The sequence below is a fragment of the Hibiscus syriacus genome, unplaced genomic scaffold (assembly GCF_006381635.1).
Source record: "Hibiscus syriacus cultivar Baekdansim isolate YM2019G1 unplaced genomic scaffold, ASM638163v2 tig00111000_pilon, whole genome shotgun sequence".
NCBI lineage: Eukaryota > Viridiplantae > Streptophyta > Magnoliopsida > Malvales > Malvaceae > Hibiscus > Hibiscus syriacus.
This window is the reverse complement of record NW_024062947.1, coordinates 2149419-2172183: the sequence shown is the minus strand read 5'-3', so window position 1 is coordinate 2172183 and position 22765 is coordinate 2149419. Positions and strand designations below refer to the sequence as shown.

Here is a 22765-nt window from a genome sequence, read left to right as displayed (position 1 = left end):
ATATAAAGTCTGGGTCTTTGCTCTATATAGCATTGGTTCTACTTTGAGTCTTCTTTAAGATATTATCCTCACAACCATCCCTCCTGTTTCATAAACCATAACGATAGCCATATCAACCATCTTTCGCTTCCATCTCTCATTTAAACAGCCCACCTAATCACCCATACGTTTACCACTCTTAACCATTCTGTTTTGAGTCATTCACTTGTGCAGCTTGTTTGCTTCCTTCCTAGATCCACAATCAAACGAGAAGGTAGAATTACCTTACAATAAGCGGTAATCAGAGCTTTGGTGGAAGAAAGCAACGTGCAACAACAACATAAAGAAAAATACAAAAAGAAGTGCAAAGTGAAGTGCAAGTGAAAGAAAAACAAAAATCAACAAACAAATTGAAGCACTCAAAAAGAAGAAATTTCCAGCACTCAAAAAGAAAAAAAGAAAAGAAAAGAAAAGAAAAGAAAGTTGAAGCACTCATCAACAATTCTTATCACCAAGCCATTCAAGTAAGCCTTTAAATTGATTGTGGTGATAGAAGGTTTTAAAGTGACTTGTGTAAGTAACCCTTTTGTTCTTTTCTTTCTATTTCTAATCCACCCTTTCATTATATTTGTTTTTTCTTCCTACTAACCCTTTTGCAGCCAACGCCAAACAATTAGAAATTTATTTGATACAATATTGAGTAAAGTTCTCTGTAGAACTTGAGACAAGAAAATCGAGAGGAAAAAGGCTGGAGAGTGTGTGAGATCAGAAGAGGACAAGTAAAAGCCATTAAAGTCCTAGAGTGCAAACACGAGCAGATTGAGTGACATTCAAGTTTTCCTTGGAGTGACTCGTGAGGCTTTGTGAGAGTATATTCTGGTAAGGTCCTACACACATTTCGTTTTTCCTTATTTGCTAACATGTCTCTTCCATCCAACATATTTGTAGTCAGAGGGACTTTGAACATTCAAAGTCAAGAAGATGAACAAAGAGAGAATATCTTCCATACAAGATGTCACGTGGGAGATAAAGTTTGTGTGGTGATCATTGATAGAGGAAGTTGTACAAACATAGCAAGTACTCACATGGTGGAAAAGTTGGGTCTAGCGACTTCCAAGCATCCTCATCCTTACAAACTTCAGTGGCTCACTGATGTGGGGGAAGCCAAGTTAACTAAACAAGTTATTGTTCCTTTTTCAATTGGAAGATACAATGATGAAGTCCTTTGTGACATGGTGCCCATGAGTGCAAGCCATATTATATTAGGACGTCCTTGTCAGTTTGACAAGAAGGCTACCCATGATGGATTTTCTAACAAATACGCTTTCCAACATCAAGGAAAGAAAATCATATTGGCGCCTATGCTTCCAAATCAATTCCATGAATGTCAGGTTACCTTAAATCACGTATAGAGGAATGGGAGAAAGCTAAAGCCATGAAGAAAGTTGAAAGATAATTTTTGCATGAGAAAATCGTGGAGAGAGTTGAAAATGAACAAAATGAAAGGATTGAATATGAGAGCAAAGAGGAAAAGAAAAATGAGGGTAAAGAACATATTTTATCTAATCCTACTCCTATTCTTTCTTTTGACGTGCAGGACAATCCAATAGACATATTACTTCAAGTTGAAGATTCAAGAAACATGTCTTTTGAAGAATCAATAGACGTGACTTTTGGCGATCCACAAGATATGTCCTTTGCAATTTCAAAGAATGTACCTATTGAAATTCAAAAGAATGGGCCAATTGAAGTACCAAGAGTTGAGATCATTCAGACTCCAAGTACATTGCACATATTGAAGGGAATCAGTAACCAATGGAGTTTTTAATCATTAAGCAACCAATGCCCATTAAACATCCACCCTGGTTTGCTATTTCCATTCATCTTGTTACTAATTTTTCATTTACTAACTTTGATCTATTTTGCAACAACTTGTTTCATCCTTATGGTGAAGAAATCATACCAACCCTCAAGGCAATCATTTGGAGAGGTACAATGGTGAAAGGACACGATGATTTAAATCAGCCCCAAAAAGTCATTCAAAGAACACTAATCTTCACCAAGCGACGTGATGACTCCAACCAATAGACAAACCTTTTCGCCAATAATTATGGTGAATTAAAAAGAGGAAATAAAGATATAGAGGTCCTTTCCAAGCATTGTGATGATTCAAAGAATAAAGAAAAAGGATCAAGTTGGTTCGTGAAGGGATTTGTGTCTCCTGTTCAAATGACATGTGATGGTTCCCAAACATTGTGTCCTCCCATTAAAGGACGTGAAGTTACCAGATTTGAAGCCAAGAGGTTGAACAAATCGTGTGAATCATCTATTGGAGGAAAACATAAGGATTCAATCCTTCCTACATCAAGAATGTCTTCAATGAGAAACTACTTCGATTTGAGGACAAATCGCCTACAAGAAGGGGATGATGATACGATCCAAACTAGCTCCAACTTTCTCTATGACTTGAACACACCATGGATGTTCTTCAAAGCTGTTTCTAAGGGAGTTCTTCATTACCCTATCTTATACTATATCATTTATACATTCTATTCTATCATAAGCATGCATTCACATGTTAGTATAAATTATCATATTATTATTTCCATCCTATGCTTATTTGATCATGTTTTTCATATTATTCAAATATATGCTATGATTACATATCATTTCTTAGGATATTATTATTACATGTTTCCATTTATCATTTATGAATACCATGTTATATGATATTCATGCATACAACATATACCCATATCTTTATGATTGATACACAATGTTATAAGCATGTTAGGATAGTCTTATAATCATATTAAGCATGATTATCATATATACATCAAGGTATCATCATTATAAATCATTTCATTAGTTCATATGCATTCATATTAGCTCTTAAGCTTTATGCATTATCTTACACATATTTTGAGATGATATAATTAGCTCATGACCATCAAACATAGCTCACATCACCTTAATCATACATGGAAGCAAGGTATTTAGCTCATAACAGCTCAATGCCATGGACTTACCTTGTTTCCTTGCACATGTAGATACATTGGATCATGGCACACGTTGGGGTAGTTTGGTGGATTATTTGGACATCAAATGAAACTCACAAATAGCTCACATGGAATATGGCAGCTCGTGGAACACTAAGGAAATCTCAACTTAGCTGGAGGAGCTAGCATGTAGCTGAACTTAGCTGGAGGAGAGTTTTGGACCAAAGTGCTGAAAAGTGGACTAAAGGTGGCTGGAAGTAGCTGGGAGAGTAGCTGAGGAGCTGAGAAGACCAAAGCTAACTAGCTTGAGTTTATCAAGCTATAACTCACCTAGTTAGCTACCAAGACACTCATCTAGCTTACCTTGAAGCTAGTTTATCTCTAGGCTGCCCAATGGATGCCATGTCATCTAGATACACGTTGGAAGCTAATTCACGCCTAGTTGTTGCCTATCTTCATTCCATAGACCTCAAGACATCATGCTATGGTTGCAACCTCATCAAAGCATAGCAAGAAGACCCATGTGCATTCATGTAGGCTGCCATGTGCATCATTCAAGCATGTACACTCCATGTGACATCAAATTGGCGCCAAAACACCAAGGGATGCTTCCTATTCGGCCAAAGACTCCTTTCTCTTCATTTTTGCGCCCAAATAACTTCCAAATGCATTCAAATCATCCTTAGGGCCGAACCAACACATAACCATTCGGCCAAGAGCATGTATTTTCATTAAAGTCTTGTTTTTCATTAAAAATCATGTCATTTTAGGAAGGTACAAGGGCTGGCCGAACCAACATGTACCTCTTCGGCCAAGTCCCTTCAAAAACTATAAATAGGCTTTCCTATTTCATTTGTAATCAGACCTTTTGTTTAATTAAAGTGAGATTATTCTCTTCCTTAAGTCCTGGTGACTTTTATCGACTTATCAAGTATAATTTATACTTGTGGCGTCAACCCCTTCTCTTTTCACCTTGATACTTCTGGTTCCTAGTTCTTTATAACTAGTGGGTCAAAGTACTTCATACCACCCCTTAAAGAAGCAATATAAAGTATGGGTCTTTTCTCTATATAGCATTGGTTCTTCTTTGAGTCTTCTTTAAGATATTATCCTCACAACCATCCCTTTGTTTCATAAACCATAACCATAGCCATATCAACCATCTTCCGCTTCCATCTCTCATTTAAACAGCCCACCTAATCACCCATACGTTTACCACCCTTAACCATTCTATTTTGAGCCATTCACTTGTACAGCTTGTTTGCTTCCTTTCTAGATTCACAATCAATTTTTTAAGGCATCAAAAGAGCCTTACACCATATAAACTTTCATTATACAAATCATCCTTGTTCGGAATACACACCCTATTCTTAAAATAGAGCATGCCATTTGAATGAATGGATAAACATTGATTGGATTTCAAATTTAGTTATGAAATGACAACTTGAAGTTTAGGATCAGTTTGTTGCAAGTCTTTAATCCTCGAGATTGAACTTGTAATTCACACATGAATCCATGTTTTTGATACATTAAAAAATAAGTATTAATAGTATTTGGGGTCGGTTTACAATCGAGAACATCTACAACCACGTTGGCTTTTTCTGGGATGATAATCAATGACTAAATCATAGTCTTTGAGTAGTTCAAGCCATATTCTTTTCCTCAATTTGATATCCTTTTGAGTCAAGATATATTTAAGACTCTTATGATTTGTAAATAGATATCACTTTTCACAGTACAAGTAATGCCTCCAAATTTTAAAGACGAACACAATAGCAGCAAGTTCCAAGTCATACATTTGGTAATCAAGCTCGTGATGCTTTAATTAGTGATATGAATAAGCAATTACATAATCACCTTGCATTAGGACACATCCAAGTCCCAAATGTGAAGCATCATTAAAAATAGTGAATTCATTACCTAATTCAAGTTGGATGAGAATTGGGGCATGAGTAAGAGCTTCGCTACTACTTCTCTGTCCATTCAAATTATACATATTTTTGAAGGATTTTTATTAGTGGTAATGTAATAGTGGAAAATTCCTTAACGAATATTTTATAATACCTGACTAAATCGAGAAAACTTCAAACTCCACTTACATTCATTGGAGGTCTCTAATCCATAATAGCTTGTATCTTTTTTATCAACTTTGATTCCATGTGTCGAGATAACATGTCAAAGGAGTGAGACTTCTGATAGCCAGAATTTTAACTTGGAGAATTTTACGAACAATTGATGTTCTCGAAGTGTTTGCAAGTCAATCCGGAGGTGTTTAGCATGTTTCTCCTTGTTATGGAAATAGAAAATAATGTCTTCGATAAATACAAGCATGAATTTGTTAAGATAGGGCTTAAATACATGATTCATAAGATCCATGAACACGATAGGAGCATTAGTTATTCCAAATGGCACAACAAGAAATTCATAGTGGCCGTAGCGAGTTCTGAAAGCTATTTTTGTCACGTATTCCTCTTTAATGGTCATTTGATAATAACTCGATCGAAGATTGATCTTTGAAAACACTGAAGCATCCCTAAGTTGATCGAAGAGATCCTCTATTCTTAGGAATCAGTATCGGTTCTTGATAGTAATCTTATTTAACTGGGGATAGTCAATACAAAGACGCATCATACCATCATTTTTGTTTACGAACAAGAGGGGTGCACCCCATGAAGAAAAACTAGGTCAAATAAAACCCTTGTCTTGAAGCTCTTGCAGATGCTTTTGTAGCTTTTTCAGTTCAAGTGGGGCCATTTGGTATGGTGTAATGGACGCCAGATTTATTCTAGGTTGGACTTCAATCCCAAACTCTACTTCTCTAATTGGAGGTAGACTAGGAATTTCCTCGAGAAAAACATCGGCAAATTCAGAAACAATAGGTGTATCAATTAAGCCAAATTCAATTTGATCTTGTAAGGTCATAGAAGCAAAAAGAGAAGTGGCTTCATATCAATTAGGAGTGTAGATTCTTTCTCTAAACCTTGGAGATACAATCTTTTATTTTGGAAATCTGCCCAATCGTGTTTACTTAACCAGTCAAAGCCCTTTATTAAATCATAATCACAAGATGGTAAAACGTATAGATCGGTTAAGAAAGGCACATTTCAAATAGCTAAGAGGCAATTTTTACAAATCAAGTTAATGTTCGAAACTCCTCCTAACGGATTATAAACTATTAAACCAGTTTTAGCAATTAAATCTTTAATATAAATTTTTCTTTCAAATTTGAGCATACAAATGAATTAGTAGAGCCCGAGTCTATTAAGGCATAAACATACATTGAGTTTAACTCGAATTAGACTTTTCCTTAAACAACTTAATACTTAAATTTTATTAATCAAATACTTAAACTTACATGTACAAACCTTCGAATCATTAATACATTCAATAATCTCAGTCAGATCCTCTTCACTTTCAACTTCACCTGTAATGCTTATGAACATTTTGATAACTCTTCTAATTTAGTAACCTCATTAAATGTTGGGCATTTCTTCCACATAATGAGGGAAAATCTCTCACAGCTCCCACCTTTTTAGGAAGGATTACTAAAATCTTCTCCAGCCTATTTGGGTCAATTTCACTTTCTATCTTATTTTTAACCTTAACCACATTTTTACCCTTATCCTTAGCTTCTAACATTCTATGGTAGAGTCAAAAAAAGAGTTTAGCTTAGTCAATACTATAAATATGCTTTATTAAATTTCCTAGGTGGCTCAACTCAATCCTATATGATGTATGAGACTTCACTTGATTTTATAATTGACCCCAACAAACTCAATCCTAAAAGAATTGTTCATAAAAGCTCCTAAACTCGACCAAAAGCTCTGATATCATTTAAATGTAATACCCCAAAACCTAAATCATAGATTGGGAGCATTATCTAGACCGAAAGTAAGAACAAGATCATTAAATCGATTGTTAATATCAAAACAAATGCATAGCTAGAAATTTAATGAACTTAACATATTACATCATTTCATAATCTACATATATATATATATTAATTACAAAATAGACCCTTAATGAATTATACGAAATGACATGCTAGTAAGCTAGATACATTCCCAAAAGAGTCAATATTGATACATACAGTAGGGTCCTTTAACTACATGGACTATACTATTGCATTAGGTTCTTAGGTACATTTCACATACAACAAAATTACACACCATATACATGAAATTTAAACCATTATATTCGAAACTATGACACCAACTATGAGTATAAGGATAACAAAATAGGACATACTTTAATTCTTCCCTTGGATTGATTAGCTAAGGAGGTGTAGCTTCGAATACTATAAAACATGTGGTTTTGGGAAATAAATGAACAAGAGTGATAAGTACTTATAGTACTTAGTGAGGTAAAATTTAATCCACTTTTAAGCATCTACATTAGTCATTCTTAATCTTTATACATACTCATTCAATCATACATACATATATATATCATTCGGTTATACCATATAACATAAAGAACAAGTAATTCAAACTCACACATGACCATATAAACATAATTAAATGCACGTACTTGAATTATACTACATTATTCATTTAGTTATCATGAGCATGCAACTATTCCATTCAAATAAGAAGACAATTTCACAATTCGAATACATGAACAACCCATGTATTTTGACCGAATACGATTAATCAATACATTTTTTATGCTTTGGTCATTAGTTTAGCCTAGATAAGCAAGTCTTCAACCAAATTGTCTCCAACAATAATGCACCATAGTGCTGGTCAACCATCATACTGTCACCAAAGACCAACTAAATGTATCATCCGTTTGTCGCCAATATGCACTGTAGTGTTGGACCGTAGTCCCCCATTACACAAGAGCTCAGACTCTAAGGCATGATGTTATATATACTACATACTATTAACCAAGGGATTATGAGATTTCAACATGCAATTCATATATTAATTACTTTTATTTCAAGCAACATTTCATATCAAGGTCATTCAAATGCTACTCTTCATGTTACATTATTCCATAATAATTTAATCAATATCATTTCATGAATCACCCATACATCAATAACTTAGAATTGTAACATGGATTCAATGCAGTAAAAACATAAAGTTTTATCTCAAGTATCAGCATGGAACATAATTTAATCAAACACGGCAACATGTATGATGTAAGGCGAATCTACACACTTGAGAGAAGAGAGTAGATAGCCTTATTGTGTCCCGATCTAGGATTGACAAGTACTGATGTCCTTGAATTTATAAGCTTGGGCTGCAAAATAAGATAAGAAAAGGAAATAATATTAATGATGGAATTAAGAAATGGATGATAATATAAGAGATGAAAAAATGAAATTTAGATATAAAAGAGATGGCTGCGGAATTGATGGATTGATGGATGTTGTTGATGATGGAAATGATGAAATGGAGATGGTGGTGATAGTATCCCAAACACGCCAAAGAGGAAACTATGCTATGAAGCACAATCCCGGTCTTCACAAACTTGCTTGAGGGGTGGTGATCGTGTCTTCAACCCACTAGATAACAATCTAGGAATTTAGGAATCAAAATGGAAGGAATGACGCCACAAGTATAGGAAATACACTTGTTTAATCGATAAAGTTCACAAAGAACTTTGAAGAGAAATAACTCACAAGAGTATATTTTATATAAGAGATGAGATGAGTACAAATGATGGCAAGCCACTCTATTTATAGGAAATGAGAGGGCTTTGCCGAATGGTTACATGATGTTTCGGCTAGATACATGTCTCTAGGAAAATACATAATGCTTGAAATGAATGAATAAGTCCCTTGGGCTTGTGATGGTTCGGCTATCTCTTCATGAAAGGCCTTAATGATTCGGCTAAGGATGGGAAGACATCTCCCTTGGCCGAATATGTCTGTTGGTTCATCTTGGCGCCATTTTCTTCCTTTGGCCGAATGGTGGTGTGTCTCTTCATGCTTGGCGCCAAAGGCTCTCATTTGTATGGCATGTGATGTGGCCGAATAGGCATGGAGCCTCTAGCTCATGTTTCTTGATGATTTAAGCATCCAATAGGCGTGATCTCTTCACCGATGTGTTCCTTGTTGAAAAGGCATCTTCATGGGCAGCATCATTCATGAAAGGTCACAATGTTTGAGAAAGGTAACCCTTCATGTTTGAGCTACTTCGGGTGTGAATGAGCTGGTGGTAAGCTGGCCTTAGATGACTTGTAACATGATGAACGTTTGGGCACTCCTTGTGAAAAGGTACCTCTTGAGGTGGCAACTATTCGTGAAAAGGTACGATTTCACAAATTTTGACATAGGACATATTTGAAGTGTCCTAAGTGGTGATGATGATGGTGCAACTCCCCAGCTGAAATGAGTTCATCTTGTAGCTCAAATCTTCAGCTCAATCCAGCTATGAGCTCACGGCCTCAAAAACAACTTTTCATCGATGAATCCTTATGATCTCTTAAGCATCCCTACGTGAGTTTCCTTGCTGTTTCATGCTCCATTTAGCTCTAATGCAGCTCCCAAGTCTTGGCCGAATGTGCCTACACGCATAATATAAAGAAATAAACTAAGTAAATGAACTTATACAATGTATTATATAATAATGTGGACTATAGGTTATTTAATATTCAATATGTAACATATTAAACAACCTATTATCTGATGGTTCTTTCTCATTAAAAACTTAAAAACATTAAGGCACTTATGAGAAAGTACTTCCCTGAATTTTTTGCCTTTGCACGAGTGATAGGTCCAATGGGCATGACTTCAGGATCTATTTGTGTAGTTGTGATTACATCATCCTCCCCTTCTTTTGAGCGATTTGTCCTCAAATCGTCGTTGTCTTCAAATGGAGAAAGATCTGAAATATTAAAAGTTGCACTTACATTGTATTCACCAGGTAGATCCAATTTGTATGCATTATCATTGATCTTCTTAATGATTTGGAATGGTCCATCTCCTCTTGGTAACAATTTGGATTTCCTTTGGGAAGGGAAACGTTCTTTTTTGAAATGCACCCATACCCAATCACCTTCTTCCAATTTTAGTGGCTTACGTCCCTTATTTGCTTGTTGTTCATATTGTCTTGTCCATTTTTCTATATTGTCTCGAACTTGCTGATGAAGTTTCTTAACGAACTCAGCCTTGCTCTTGCCATCTTTGTTGATCATGTGTTCCTGAGGCAAAGGAAGAAGATCTAAAGGTGTTAAGGGGTTAAATCCATATACTACCTCAAATGGTGACATCTTAGTTGTTGAATGGACTGCCCGATTATATGCAAATTCAACGTGTGGTAAGCATTCCTCCCAAGCTTTGATGTTCTTTTTGATGATAGATCTCAACAATGTTGATAGTACTCGATTCACCACTTCGGTTTGCCCATCGGTTTGAGGGTGACACGTTTAGAGAATAGCAACTTGGTCCCAATCTTACTCCATAATGTCCTCCAAAATGGCTAAGAAATTTGACATCTCTATCGGAAACTATGGTTCTTGGAACGCCATGTAATCTCACAATTTCTTTGAAGAACAAATTGGCCACATGTGTTGCATCGTCTGTCTTGTGGCATGGTATGAAATGTGCCATCTTGGAAAAACGATCTACAACAACAAATATTGAATCTCGCCCCATCTTGGTCCTTGGTAGTCCCATTACAAAATCCATTGATATGTCAACCCATGGTGCTTGAGGAATAGGTAGAGGCATAACCTTTGATTTTGCCCTTTTGCAAGTGATACATCGTTCACATACCCTTTCAACGTCTCTCTTCATCTTAGGCCAATAAAGGTGTTGTTTCAAAATCTCCAATGTTTTACTTACTCCAAAATGACCCATGAGACCTCCCTCATGTGCTTCTCGAACAAGCACTTCTCTAAGGGATCCTTGAGGAATGCATAACGCCCTTTTTGAATAGATACCCTTCGTGCCTATAAAACTTTTCATATGCACCTTTCTCACAAGCCTTATACTTCTCTTCAAAGTCATGGTCAGTAGCATAGCAATCTTTAATATATGAAAACCCAATTAACTTTGAATCAAGAGCATTAAGGAGAACATACCTTCGAGAGAGAGCATCGGCTACAATGTTTTCTTTACCTTTCTTGTAATGAATGACGTAAGGGAATGACTCCAAAAACTCCACCCATTTGGCATGTCGCTTATTTAACTTATGTTGGCCCTTGATATGTTTTAAGGCTTCATGGTCGGTGTGTATGACGAATTCCTTTGGTAGAAGATAATGCTGCCAAACTTCAAGTGCCCTTATGAGAGAATACATCTCTTTATCATAAGTTGGATAGTTTAGCAAAGCACCATTCAACTTTTCACTAAAATATGCAATGGGTCGTCCTTCTTGAGTCAAAACAGCCCCAATTCCGATTCCAGAAGCATCACATTCCACTTCAAAAGTCTTATCAAAGTTAGGTAATGCAAGTAAAGGTGCCTTGGTTAGATATTCCTTCATTTCATTAAAGGCATCTTCTTGTTCTTTGCCCCATGAAAAGATAGAATTCTTTTTAATGATCCCTGTTAAGGGGGCGGCAATAGAACTAAAATTAGGCACAAACCTTCTGTAAAAACTTGCAAGACCATGAAAACTTCGGACTTGACTAATTGAAGTAGGCGTAGGCCACTCTTGAATGGCTTTGATCTTTTCAGGATCAACTTCAAGTCCCTGTGAACTTACAATAAAGCCTAAGAAGGTTAAACTGTTAGTGCAAAAGACACATTTCTTCATATTTGCATAAAGCTTTTCCTTTCGAAGGGTTTCAACAACATACCTCAAGTGTTGCACATGTGATTCCAAGTCATGACTATAAATCAGAATATCATCAAAATAAACCACACAAAACTTACCGATGAATGGTCTGAGTACATGATTCATTAACCTCATGAAGGTGCTTGGAGCGTTTGTTAATCCGAAAGGCATTACATCCATTCATACAATCCTTGCTTTGTTTTGAATGCGGTCTTCCACTCGTCTCCTTCTCGCATTCTGATTTGATGATATCCACTTTTTAAATCAATTTTAGAGAACATAGTGGCTCCACTCAATTCATCCAACATATCATCAAGTCTTGGTATAGGATGTCGGTATTTGATGGTAATTTGATTGATAGCACGACAGTCTACACACATTCTCCATGAACCATCCTTTTTGGGTACAAGTAACACCGGAACAGCACATGGACTCAAACTCTCTCGTATGTATCCTTTGTCCATCAATTCTTCAACTTGTTTCTGAAGCTCCTTAGTTTCTTCAGGGTTACTTCTATATGCTGGACGGTTTGGAATGGATACACCTGGTATGAAGTCAATTTGATGTTCGATCCCTCTAATAGGTGGCAATCCACTAGGAATATCTTCTGGGAATAACTCTTCAAATTCCTGCAACAAAGATGAAATAGAAGAAGGCAAACCTTCTGGAATGTTAGTCAAAATTAAGCTTTCCTTGTACCTAAGTACAATTAGAGCTTTGTAGGATAACAAATGTTTCCTAATGTCTTTTCCTCCAGCATATATGTTCATCTTCGTTGGTTCCTCCTCCTTGATAGATTTGAAAACTTCAATGCTTTTCTTCAAAGCATCTTGATCTTCAGACACTTGATTTGGTAAAGAGGAGTCAAAATGAATTTCTTTTCATTGTGATAGAAAGAGTACCGGTTTGTGAAACCATCATGGATAGCCTTCTTATCAAATTGCCAAGGCCTCCCTAGAAGTATATGGCACGCGTTCATTGGAATGACATCACAAAGGACTTGATCTTGGTATTTCCCAATTGAAAAGGAAATATTGACTTGTTTGGTGACTTTAACTTCTCCTCCATCATTTAGCCATTGTAGCTGTATGGTGTAGGATGTTTAAGTGTCTTGAGTCCGAGTTTATCCACCATTAAAGTGCTTGCAACATTGGTACAACTTCCTCCATCAATAATCATGAAACAAACCTTGTTGTTTACATGACATCTAGTGTGAAAAATGTTCTCTCTTTGATTATTCTCCATGGACTGAATATTCAAGGCTCTTTTCACTACAAAAACTTGTCCTGAAACTTGAGACATTGTTAGTAGATAAATAAAACAAAATAAACCTTACCAGCACACTCACGAAGTCTCACAAGTTCACTCCAAAGAAAATATAAGATCACTCCACTCAACACTCGTATTTACTCTAGGGAATATATATTTGGCTTTTAAAAATTCCCCTTCTGATCTTTCTCTCTCAATAGCCTTTTTCCACTCAAATTTCTCTTGCTAAGTCCTTTGAAGAACTTACTCAAGATTATAACAAGTTAATTCCTTCCTTGTGTGCGTCGGCTGCAAATAGGTTAGGGTAGAAAAAGAATATAAATTGAAAAGTAATAAAAAAAAGGTTCAAGGTATTTGAAAGAAAGAATTGGTTGAAGACAAGAAAAAAAATGAAAGGAAGAGGTGACTTACAATTCAAGAAACAACACTTACTGCAACCTTTCTCAAGAAATAATAAGGTTATCTTCTCTAAATGTAGATGGCCTCTTTGATGTACTTTGCTATGGTAGAGCACTTTCCTTGGCTTTGCTTTTTTGAATTCTTTTTCTTTTCTTTTCTTCTTTTCTTCTTCTTTTTGTCTTTTTCTTTCTTTTTGCACTCCAATTTTGTTGAAGGAGTCTTTTCTCTTTTGTTTTCTTCTTTCTTTTTTTTTCTTTTTGTTGCTTTTGTTGCAGCACTTGATTGTCAATCCACCAAAGCTCTGATTACCGCTTGATGTAAGGAGAATCTACACACTTGAGAGAAGAGAGTAGATATCCTTATTGTGTCCCGATCTAGGATTGACAAGTACTGATGTCCTTGAATTTATAAGCTTGGGCTGCAAAATAAGATAAGAAAAGGAAATAATATTAATGATGGAATTAAGAAATGGATGATAATATAAGAGATGAAAAAATGAAATTTAGATATAAAAGAGATGGCTGCGGAATTGATGGATTGATGGATGTTGTTGATGATGGAAATGATGAAATGGAGATGGTGGTGATAGTATCCCAAACACGCCAAAGAGGAAACTATGCTATGAAGCACAATCCCGGTCTTCACAAACTTGCTTGAGGGGTGGTGATCGTGTCTTCAACCCACTAGATAACAATCTAGGAATTTAGGAATCAAAATGGAAGGAATGACGCCACAAGTATAGGAACTACACTTGTTTAATCGATAAAGTTCACAAAGAACTTTGAAGAGAAATAACTCACAAGAGTATATTTTATATAAGAGATGAGATGAGTACAAATGATGGCAAGCCACTCTATTTATAGGAAATGAGAGGGCTTTGCCGAATGGTTACATGATGTTCCAGCTAGATACATGTCTCTAGGAAAATACATAATGCTTGAAATGAATGAATAAGTCCCTTGGGCTTGTGATGGTTCGGCTATCTCTTCATGAAAGGCCTTAATGATTCGGCTAAGGATGGGAAGACATCTCCCTTGGCCGAATATGTATGTTGGTTCATCTTGGCGCCATTTTCTTCCTTTGGTCGAATGGTGGTGTGTCTCTTCATGCTTGGCGCCAAAGGCTCTCATGTGTATGGCATGTGATGTGGCCGAATAGGCATGGAGCCTCTAGCTCATGTTTCTTGATGATTTAAGCATCCAATAGGCGTGATCTCTTCACCGATGTGTTATTTGTTGAAAAGGCATCTTCATGGGCAGCATCATTCATGAAAGGTCACAATGTTTGAGAAAGGTAACCCTTCATGTTTGAGCTACTTCAGGTGTGAATGAGCTGGTGGTAAGCTGGCCTTAGATGACTTGTAACATGATGAACGTTTGGGCAGCTCCTTGTGAAAAGGTACCTCTTGAGGTGGCAACTATTCGTGAAAAGGTACGATTTCACAAATTTTGACATAGGACATATTTGAAGTGTCCTAAGTGGTGATGATGATGGTGCAACTCCCCAGCTGAAATGAGTTCATCTTGTAGCTCAAATCTTCAGCTCAATCCAGCTATGAGCTCACGGCCTCAAAAACAACTTTTCATCGATGAATCCTTATGATCTCTTAAGCATCCCTACATGAGTTTCCTTGCTGTTTCATGCTCCATTTAGCTCTAATGCAGCTCCCAAGTCTTGGCCGAATGTGCCTACACGCATAATATAAAGAAATAAACTAAGTAAATGAACTTATACAATGTATTATATAATAATGTGGACTATAGGTTATTTAATATTCAATATGTAACATATTAACAACCTATTATCTGATGGTTCTTTCTCATTAAAAGACTTAAAAACATTAAGGCACTTATGAGAAAGTACTTCCCTGAATTGTTTTGCCTTTGCACGAGTGATAGGTCCAATGGGCATGACTTCAGGATCTATTTGTGTAGTTGTGATTACATCAATGTATCAACAAATTCATTAACAATTCAAATTGGTTTCATTAAGCTTGTATATATTTTATTAGTCATTTATTCCCCTTAATCTCAAATTTCCAGTATAGTAAAGTTTCATTTAGTAACATTCTATTTAAGTAAAAATTGATATCCAATAAGAAAAGAGTGGCTGAGACCTAATTTCCAATCCTAAATAGAGTTGCACTCATTATACTCAAGCTAGTCGCGAATCACTATTCCATGTAGCTTAGCTTTAAAAGGTTCTCCCTTAGATCCTTCAATCACTTCTTCAGTTCCTTGCTGTACTAGTTTATATACAATGTAGAAAGATCATTAAAGTTTATTTGTTAACAATTTAAACTTAATTAAATGATATTGCACCAAATAGTTTATGGTTTTAAAAGATTATACACCCTTTAGTATTATGTTTATATCCTTTAATTTACTTATTAGATTTTAAATTGATTTATAACATTGGAAATATAATTTGTTTATATTTCCAATCATATATGGATCATAATTTAGTTATTTCTACATTAAATATAGATTTGAAATTAAAGTCAGATCAAATTTCAGTAACTAAGATGTCTTTTCTTTATAGTTAAATGCACTTTCATGAGTTAATTCATCTAAACCATGAAACGATCCAAACTAGCTCCAACTTTCTCCATGACTTGAACACACCATGTGATGTGATCCAATTCAGCATCATATTTACCATGGCTATTCCAACCTCTCCAGGGAAGAAACTTTATATCTTTATACCTATAGATACTTATTTCATATGTTATAAGATAGTTATTTTCATATATATATATATATTATACCTATAGTTATTATGATAATAAGTTATCCATTTATATATGAGATACAAGTTATTATCATATACTATAGTCACATTTTTTATATACAAGTTTATATACTTAGTTTATTTTTATGTTACGCATGTAGGCACATTCGGCCAACACTTGGGAGCTATATTGGAGCTAAATGGAGCATGTAACAGCAAGGAAACTTACATGGGATCGATTAAGAGAGCACAAGGAACAATTGGTGAAAAGTTGTCCGGAGGCCGTGAGCTCACAGCTGGATTGAGCTGAAGATTTGAGCTACAAGATGAACTCATTTCAGCTGGGGAGTTGCACCATCATCATCACCACTTAGGACACTTCAAATATGTCCTAAGTCAAAATTTGTGAAATCGTACCTTTTCGCGAATAGTTGCCACCTCGAGAGGTACCTTTCCACAATGAGCTGCCCAAACGTTCATCATGTTACAAGTCATCTAAGGCCAGCTCACCACCAGCTCATTCATACCTTAAATAGCTCAAACATGAAGGGACACCTTTCTCAAACATTGTGACCTTTCATGAATGATGCTGTCCATAAAGATGCCTTTTCATCTAGAAGCACGTTGGTGAAGAAATTGCAACCATTGGAAGCTTAAATCATCATGAGGAAGAATGCCATGCATATTCGGCCACATCACATGGCATGCACATGAGATCCTTTGGCGCCAAACATGATAAGGCACATGACTATTCAGCCAAGGAGAGGAAATTTGCGCCAAAATGAACAAGCATGAACCATTCGGCCAAGGAAGATGTCTCTCCACCCTTTGACCGAATCATTAAGGCCTTTCATGAAGAGTTAGCCGAACCATCATAAGCCCAAAAGACTTATTCATTCAACTCAAGCATTATGTATTTTCCTAGAAACATGTATCTAGCCGAAACAACTTGTAACCATTCGGCCAAGCCCTCTCATTTCCTATAAATAGAGTGGCTTGCCTTCATTTGTACCCATCTCATCTCATATATAAAAATTACTCTTGTGAGTTATTTCTCTTCAAAGTTCTTTGTGAACTTTATCGATTAAACAAGTGTAGTTCCTATACTTGTGGTGTCATTCCTTCCATTTTGATTCCTAAATTCCTAGATTTTTATCTAGTGGGTTGAGGACACTATCACCACCCCTCAAGCAAGTTTGTGAAGACAGGGATTGTGCTTCTTAGCACTATTTTATCTTTGGCGTGTTTGAGATACAACATCACCACCATTGCCATTTCATCATCAACATCATCCATCGCTTCCATCAAATCCGCAGCCATCTCTATCTTTTATTTATTTCATTTCATTCTTATTATTATTATTTTCATTACTTATATTATTATTCATTTCTTAAACCCATTATTAATCATATTTCTTTCTTATTATTTTTTTTGCAGCCCAAGCTTATTAATTCAAGGACATCAGTACTTGCCAATCCTAGATCGGGACACAATAAGGCTATCTACGCTTCTCACCAAAGTGTGTAGATTCACCTTACATCAAGTGGTATCAGAGTATAGTTGGATTGACAACAAAAGTGTCATTGGCGTGCAAAGTAAAAAGAAGTTCAAAAGAGAAAAAGACTCCTTCAACAAAATTGGAGTGCAAAAAGAAAGAAAAGACAAAAAAGAAGAAAAAGAAGAAGAAAAGAAGAAAAGAAAAGAAAAAAAGAAAAATTCAAAAAGAAAGCAATTTAAGGAAAGTGATCTACCATTACAAATACATCAAAGAGGCCTATCTACACTAAGAGAAGATAACCTTATTGTTTTCTTGAGAAAGGTTGCAGTAAGTGTTGTTTCTTGAATTGTAAGTCACCTATTCCTTTTCTATCCTTTCATTTTCCTTGTCTTCAACCATTTCATTTTTTTAATACCTTTGAATCCTTTCTTCTACCTTTTCATTTCTTCTATTCTTTCCACCCTAACCATATTTGCAGTCGACGCACATAAGGAAGGAATTATCTTGTTCTAATCTTGAGTAAGTTCTTCAAAGGACTTAGTAAGAGAAATTGAGTGGAAAAAGGCTAACTGAGAGAGTGAGATCAGAAGGGGAATTGTTAAAAGCCAAATATATATATTCCCGAGAGTAAACACGAGTGTTGAGTGGAGTGATCTTATCTTTTCTTTGGAGTGAAATTGTGAGACTTTGTGAGTGTGCTGGTAAGGTTTATTTTTGTTTTATTTACTAACCATGTCTCAAAGTCCTAAAGGAAATGCAGGTCAAACCAATTTGCAAATGCAAGCACTGATTGGAGAAATGATGAGAATGTTTCGAACAGAATTTGATGCTCTCTATGAGAAACTAGACCAAAGACAAGATCAACCACAAACCAGAAACAATGATACTCCTCGGAGGTAACAACCTCTTCCAGAAGATGATGTTCCAAATCCTTATGATGAAGAAGAACCAGCATTAATACAAGGACCTAGGCGTGCCAATGTTGATGATAATATAAGCAACGTCAAAATCAAAATTCCTCAATTCCAAGAAAAGACTGATCCAGAAGCCTATCTTGAATGGGAAAGCAAGGTGGAACATGTGTTTAGTTGCCATAACTATTCCAAACTCAAGAAAATAAGATTAGCAGCCATGGAGTTTGTTGATTATGCTTTGATATGGTGGGATCAACTTACTATTACTCGAAGAAGGAATGGAGAGAGACCAATTTCAACATGGCTCGAAATGAAAGGTATCATGCGTAAACGTTTCATTCATACTCATTATCACCGAGACATGTTTCAGAAATTGCAGAATTTGAAGCAAGGCCGAAGAGAGTATATAGTCTTATTGTGTCCCGATCTAGGATTGACAAGTACTGATGTCCTTGAATTTATAAGCTTGGACCGCAAAATAAGATAAGAAAAGGAAATAATATTAATGATGGAATTAAGAAATGGATGATAATATAAGAGATGAAAAAATGAAATTTAGATATAAAAGATATGGCTGCGGAATTGATGGATTGATGGATGTTGTTGATGATGGAAATGATGAAATGGAGATGGTGGTGATAGTATCCCAAACACGCCAAAGAGGAAACTATGCTATGAAGCACAATCCCGGTCTTCACAAACTTGCTTGAGGGGTGGTGATCGTGTCTTCAACCCACTAGATAACAATCTAGGAATTTAGGAATCAAAATGGAAGGAATGACGCCACAAGTATAGGAACTACACTTGTTTAATCGATAAAGTTCACAAAGAACTTTGAAGAGAAATAACTCACAAGAGTATATTTTATATAAGAGATGAGATGAGTACAAATGATGGCAAGCCACTCTATTTATAGGAAATGAGAGGGCTTTGCCGAATGGTTACATGATGTTTCGGCTAGATACATGTCTCTAGGAAAATACATAATGCTTGAAATGAATGAGTAAGTCCCTTGGGCTTGTGATGGTTCGGCTATCTCTTCATGAAAGGCCTTAATGATTCGGCTAAGGATGGGAAGACATCTCCCTTGGCCGAATATGTATGTTGGTTCATCTTGGCGCCATTTTCTTCCTTTGGCCGAATGGTGGTGTGTCTCTTCATGCTTGGCGCCAAAGGCTCTCATGTGTATGGCATGTGATGTGGCCGAATAGGCATGGAGCCTCTAGCTCATGTTTCTTGATGATTTAAGCATCCAATAGGCGTGATCTCTTCACCGATGTGTTCCTTGTTGAAAAGGCATCTTCATGGGCAGCATCATTCATGAAAGGTCACAATGTTTGAGAAAGGTAACCCTTCATGTTTGAGCTACTTCGGGTGTGAATGAGCTGGTGGTGAGCTGGCCTTAGATGACTTGTAACATGATGAATGTTTGGGCAGCTCCTTGTGAAAAGGTACCTCTTGAGGTGGCAACTATTCGTGAAAAGGTACGATTTCACAAATTTTGACGTAGGACATATTTGAAGTGTCCTAAGTGGTGATGATGTTGGTGCAATTCCCCAGCTGAAATGAGTTCATCTTGTAGCTCAAATCTTCAGCTCAATCCAGCTATGAGCTCACGACCTCAAAACAACTTTTCATCAATGAATCCTTATGATCTCTTAAGCATCCCTATGTGAGTTTCCTTGCTGTTTCATGCTCCATTTAGCTCTAATGCAGCTCCCAAGTCTTGGCCGAATGTGCTTACATGCATAACATAAAGAAATAAATTAAGTATATAGACTTATACAATGTAGTATATAATAATGTGGATTATAGTATAATAACTTATATCTCATATATTAATGATTAAGTTATTATAATAACCATAGATATATATGTATGAAAATAACTATGAAATAAACATATGTATGTAAAGTTAGAAAGTTTCTTCCCTTGTAAGGGTGGAATAGCCATGATAATCATGATGCTGAATTGGATCACATCATCCTCCCCTTCTTTTAATCGATTTGTCCTCAAATCGAAAGATCTTCCTTTCCTTGAGTCCTTCCATTTGATAAGTACCTTTATAAAAAGATTCATATCTTTTGAAAGAATGCTTTGTAAGTTCTTGATCTGAAAAGAAATAAAACTTTCATTAGTATGAATGTGATCAAACAAAATTAAAGTTAAGAAATACTTCCTGAAAGATGTAGGTTCAAAGTTCATGTCTATTGAAGACATTTGGCTTTGAATGTTGATGTCCTTTTGTATTCCAAAAATCATGCCCCTTTCCATAGATAGTTGCATTAATTCATGAAAGGTGATGACTCTTGGAATGGTGATGTCCTCATAAGTCACGCCCTTTGGATGAAAAATCATTTCCCTTTGGTTTTCAATAGGCATGTCTTTTGATTCTTGATGGGTCACGTCCTTTGGATGAAGAGTTACCATTCTTTGCTCTTCAATAGTCGCACATTTTGGTTCTTGAAAGATCACATCATTTAGTTTACCAAATTGATGGATTGTGTTGCTTGGTTCATCCTGCAAATCAAAGGAAACTTTTGTTTGGTTAAGGTTAGAAAAATCAGCATCAACTTTGCATCTTGTTAATAGGCATCTTTGTGACAAGCACTTAGAGGTATAAGCACTTGTTTTTGGAATGTTTTCTTCCTGGTTTAACTTCGATTTTCCTTTCCTCATGGCCTCAACACTTTGTTTCATCTTGATTTGATCAACTTGGACTTGTTTAGGCGTCAAAGGTGTTAGGATGATCTTCTTCCCTCCATGGTTGAATGAATACTGATTAGTAAAACAATCATGAATGGTCCCCCTATCATATTGCCATGGTCTTCCAAGGAGTAAATGACTAGCATGCATAGGAACAACATCGCACATAACCTCATCCTTGTACTTACCAATTGAGAAAGGAACCATCACCTGTTTGTTGACATTAAACCATTGTAATTTGTAGGGATTTGGATGTTTCAACGTTTGCAATCCCAATTTCTCCACCATGATGGTACTGGCAACATTAGTACAACTTCCACCGTCTATGATCATGAAACACACCTTTTCATTCACATGGCAGCGGGTATGAAAGATGTTTTCCCTTTGTGCATCGTCTTCTACTATTTGAGCACTTAGACTTCTCTTGACCACTAGGGCTTCACCTTCAACCGGAGCACCAATTTCGGTTTCTTCCTCAACTTCTGTTGGTGTCGGTGCAGCTTCTTCTTCTTCATGGTCAGATTCAATCTCACCATTTCCAAGTAATAACATGGTGTTTCGGTTGGGACATTGTGTGGATATATGTCCCCTCCCAAGACACTTAAAGCAACGTATGTCTCTTGTTCGTTCAGGGATCTCTTTTCCTCGATTCTCTTTATTAATTTGGGAAGCATTTGATGATTCAGCCTTCTCTTTGGTAGGAATAGGGGTAGACTTCCTCAAACTATTGTTTGGACTCTATCTTGAAGATGTAGGCACTGAAGTACGAGAGATAGGTCTTCTCCGAAGTTGCCTTTCTATTTTCATAGCCATTTGCACCATTTCATCAAGTTCGATGTAATGATACAATTCTAGTGTGTTGGCAATCTCAGGATTGAGTCCAGCAAGAAATCTAGCCATGGTTGCTTCGCGATCCTCCTCAACATTGACTCGGATCATTGCCACTTCCATTTCCTTATAGTAATCCTCTACACTCCTTTGGCCTTGCTTTAGGTTCTGTAATTTCTGAAACATATCCCGATGATAATGAGTAGGAATGAAACGTTTACGCATGATACCTTTCATTCGAGCCATGTTGAAATTGGTCTCTCTCCATTCCTCCTCCGAGTAATAGTAAGTTGATCCCACCATATCAAAGCATAATCAACAAATTCCATAGCTGCCAATCTTACTTTCTTGAGTTCGGAATAGTTATGGCAACTAAACACATGTTCCACCTTGCTTTCCCATTCAAGATAGGCTTCTGGATCAGTCTTTCCTTGGAATTGAGGAATTTTGATTTTGATGTTGCTCATATTATCATCAACATTGGCACGCCTAGGTCCTTGTATCAATGCTGGTTCTTCTTCATCATAAGGATTTGGGACATCATCTTCTGGAAGAGGTTGTTGCCTCCGAGGAGTATCATTGTTTCTGGTTTGTGGTTGATCTTGTCTTTGGTCTAGTTTCTCATGGAGAGCATCAAATTTTGTTCGAAACATCCTCATCATTTCTCCAATCAGTGCTTGCATTTGCAAGTTGGGTTGACCTGCATTTCCT

General features: G+C 36.3%; 1 pseudogene; it reads right to left on the bottom strand.

Annotated features, from left to right (window-relative positions):
* Positions 1-5663: 5663 nt before the first annotated feature.
* Positions 5664-22410, bottom strand: LOC120149309 (annotated as a pseudogene).
* Between the last annotated feature and the right edge of the window lie 355 nt (positions 22411-22765).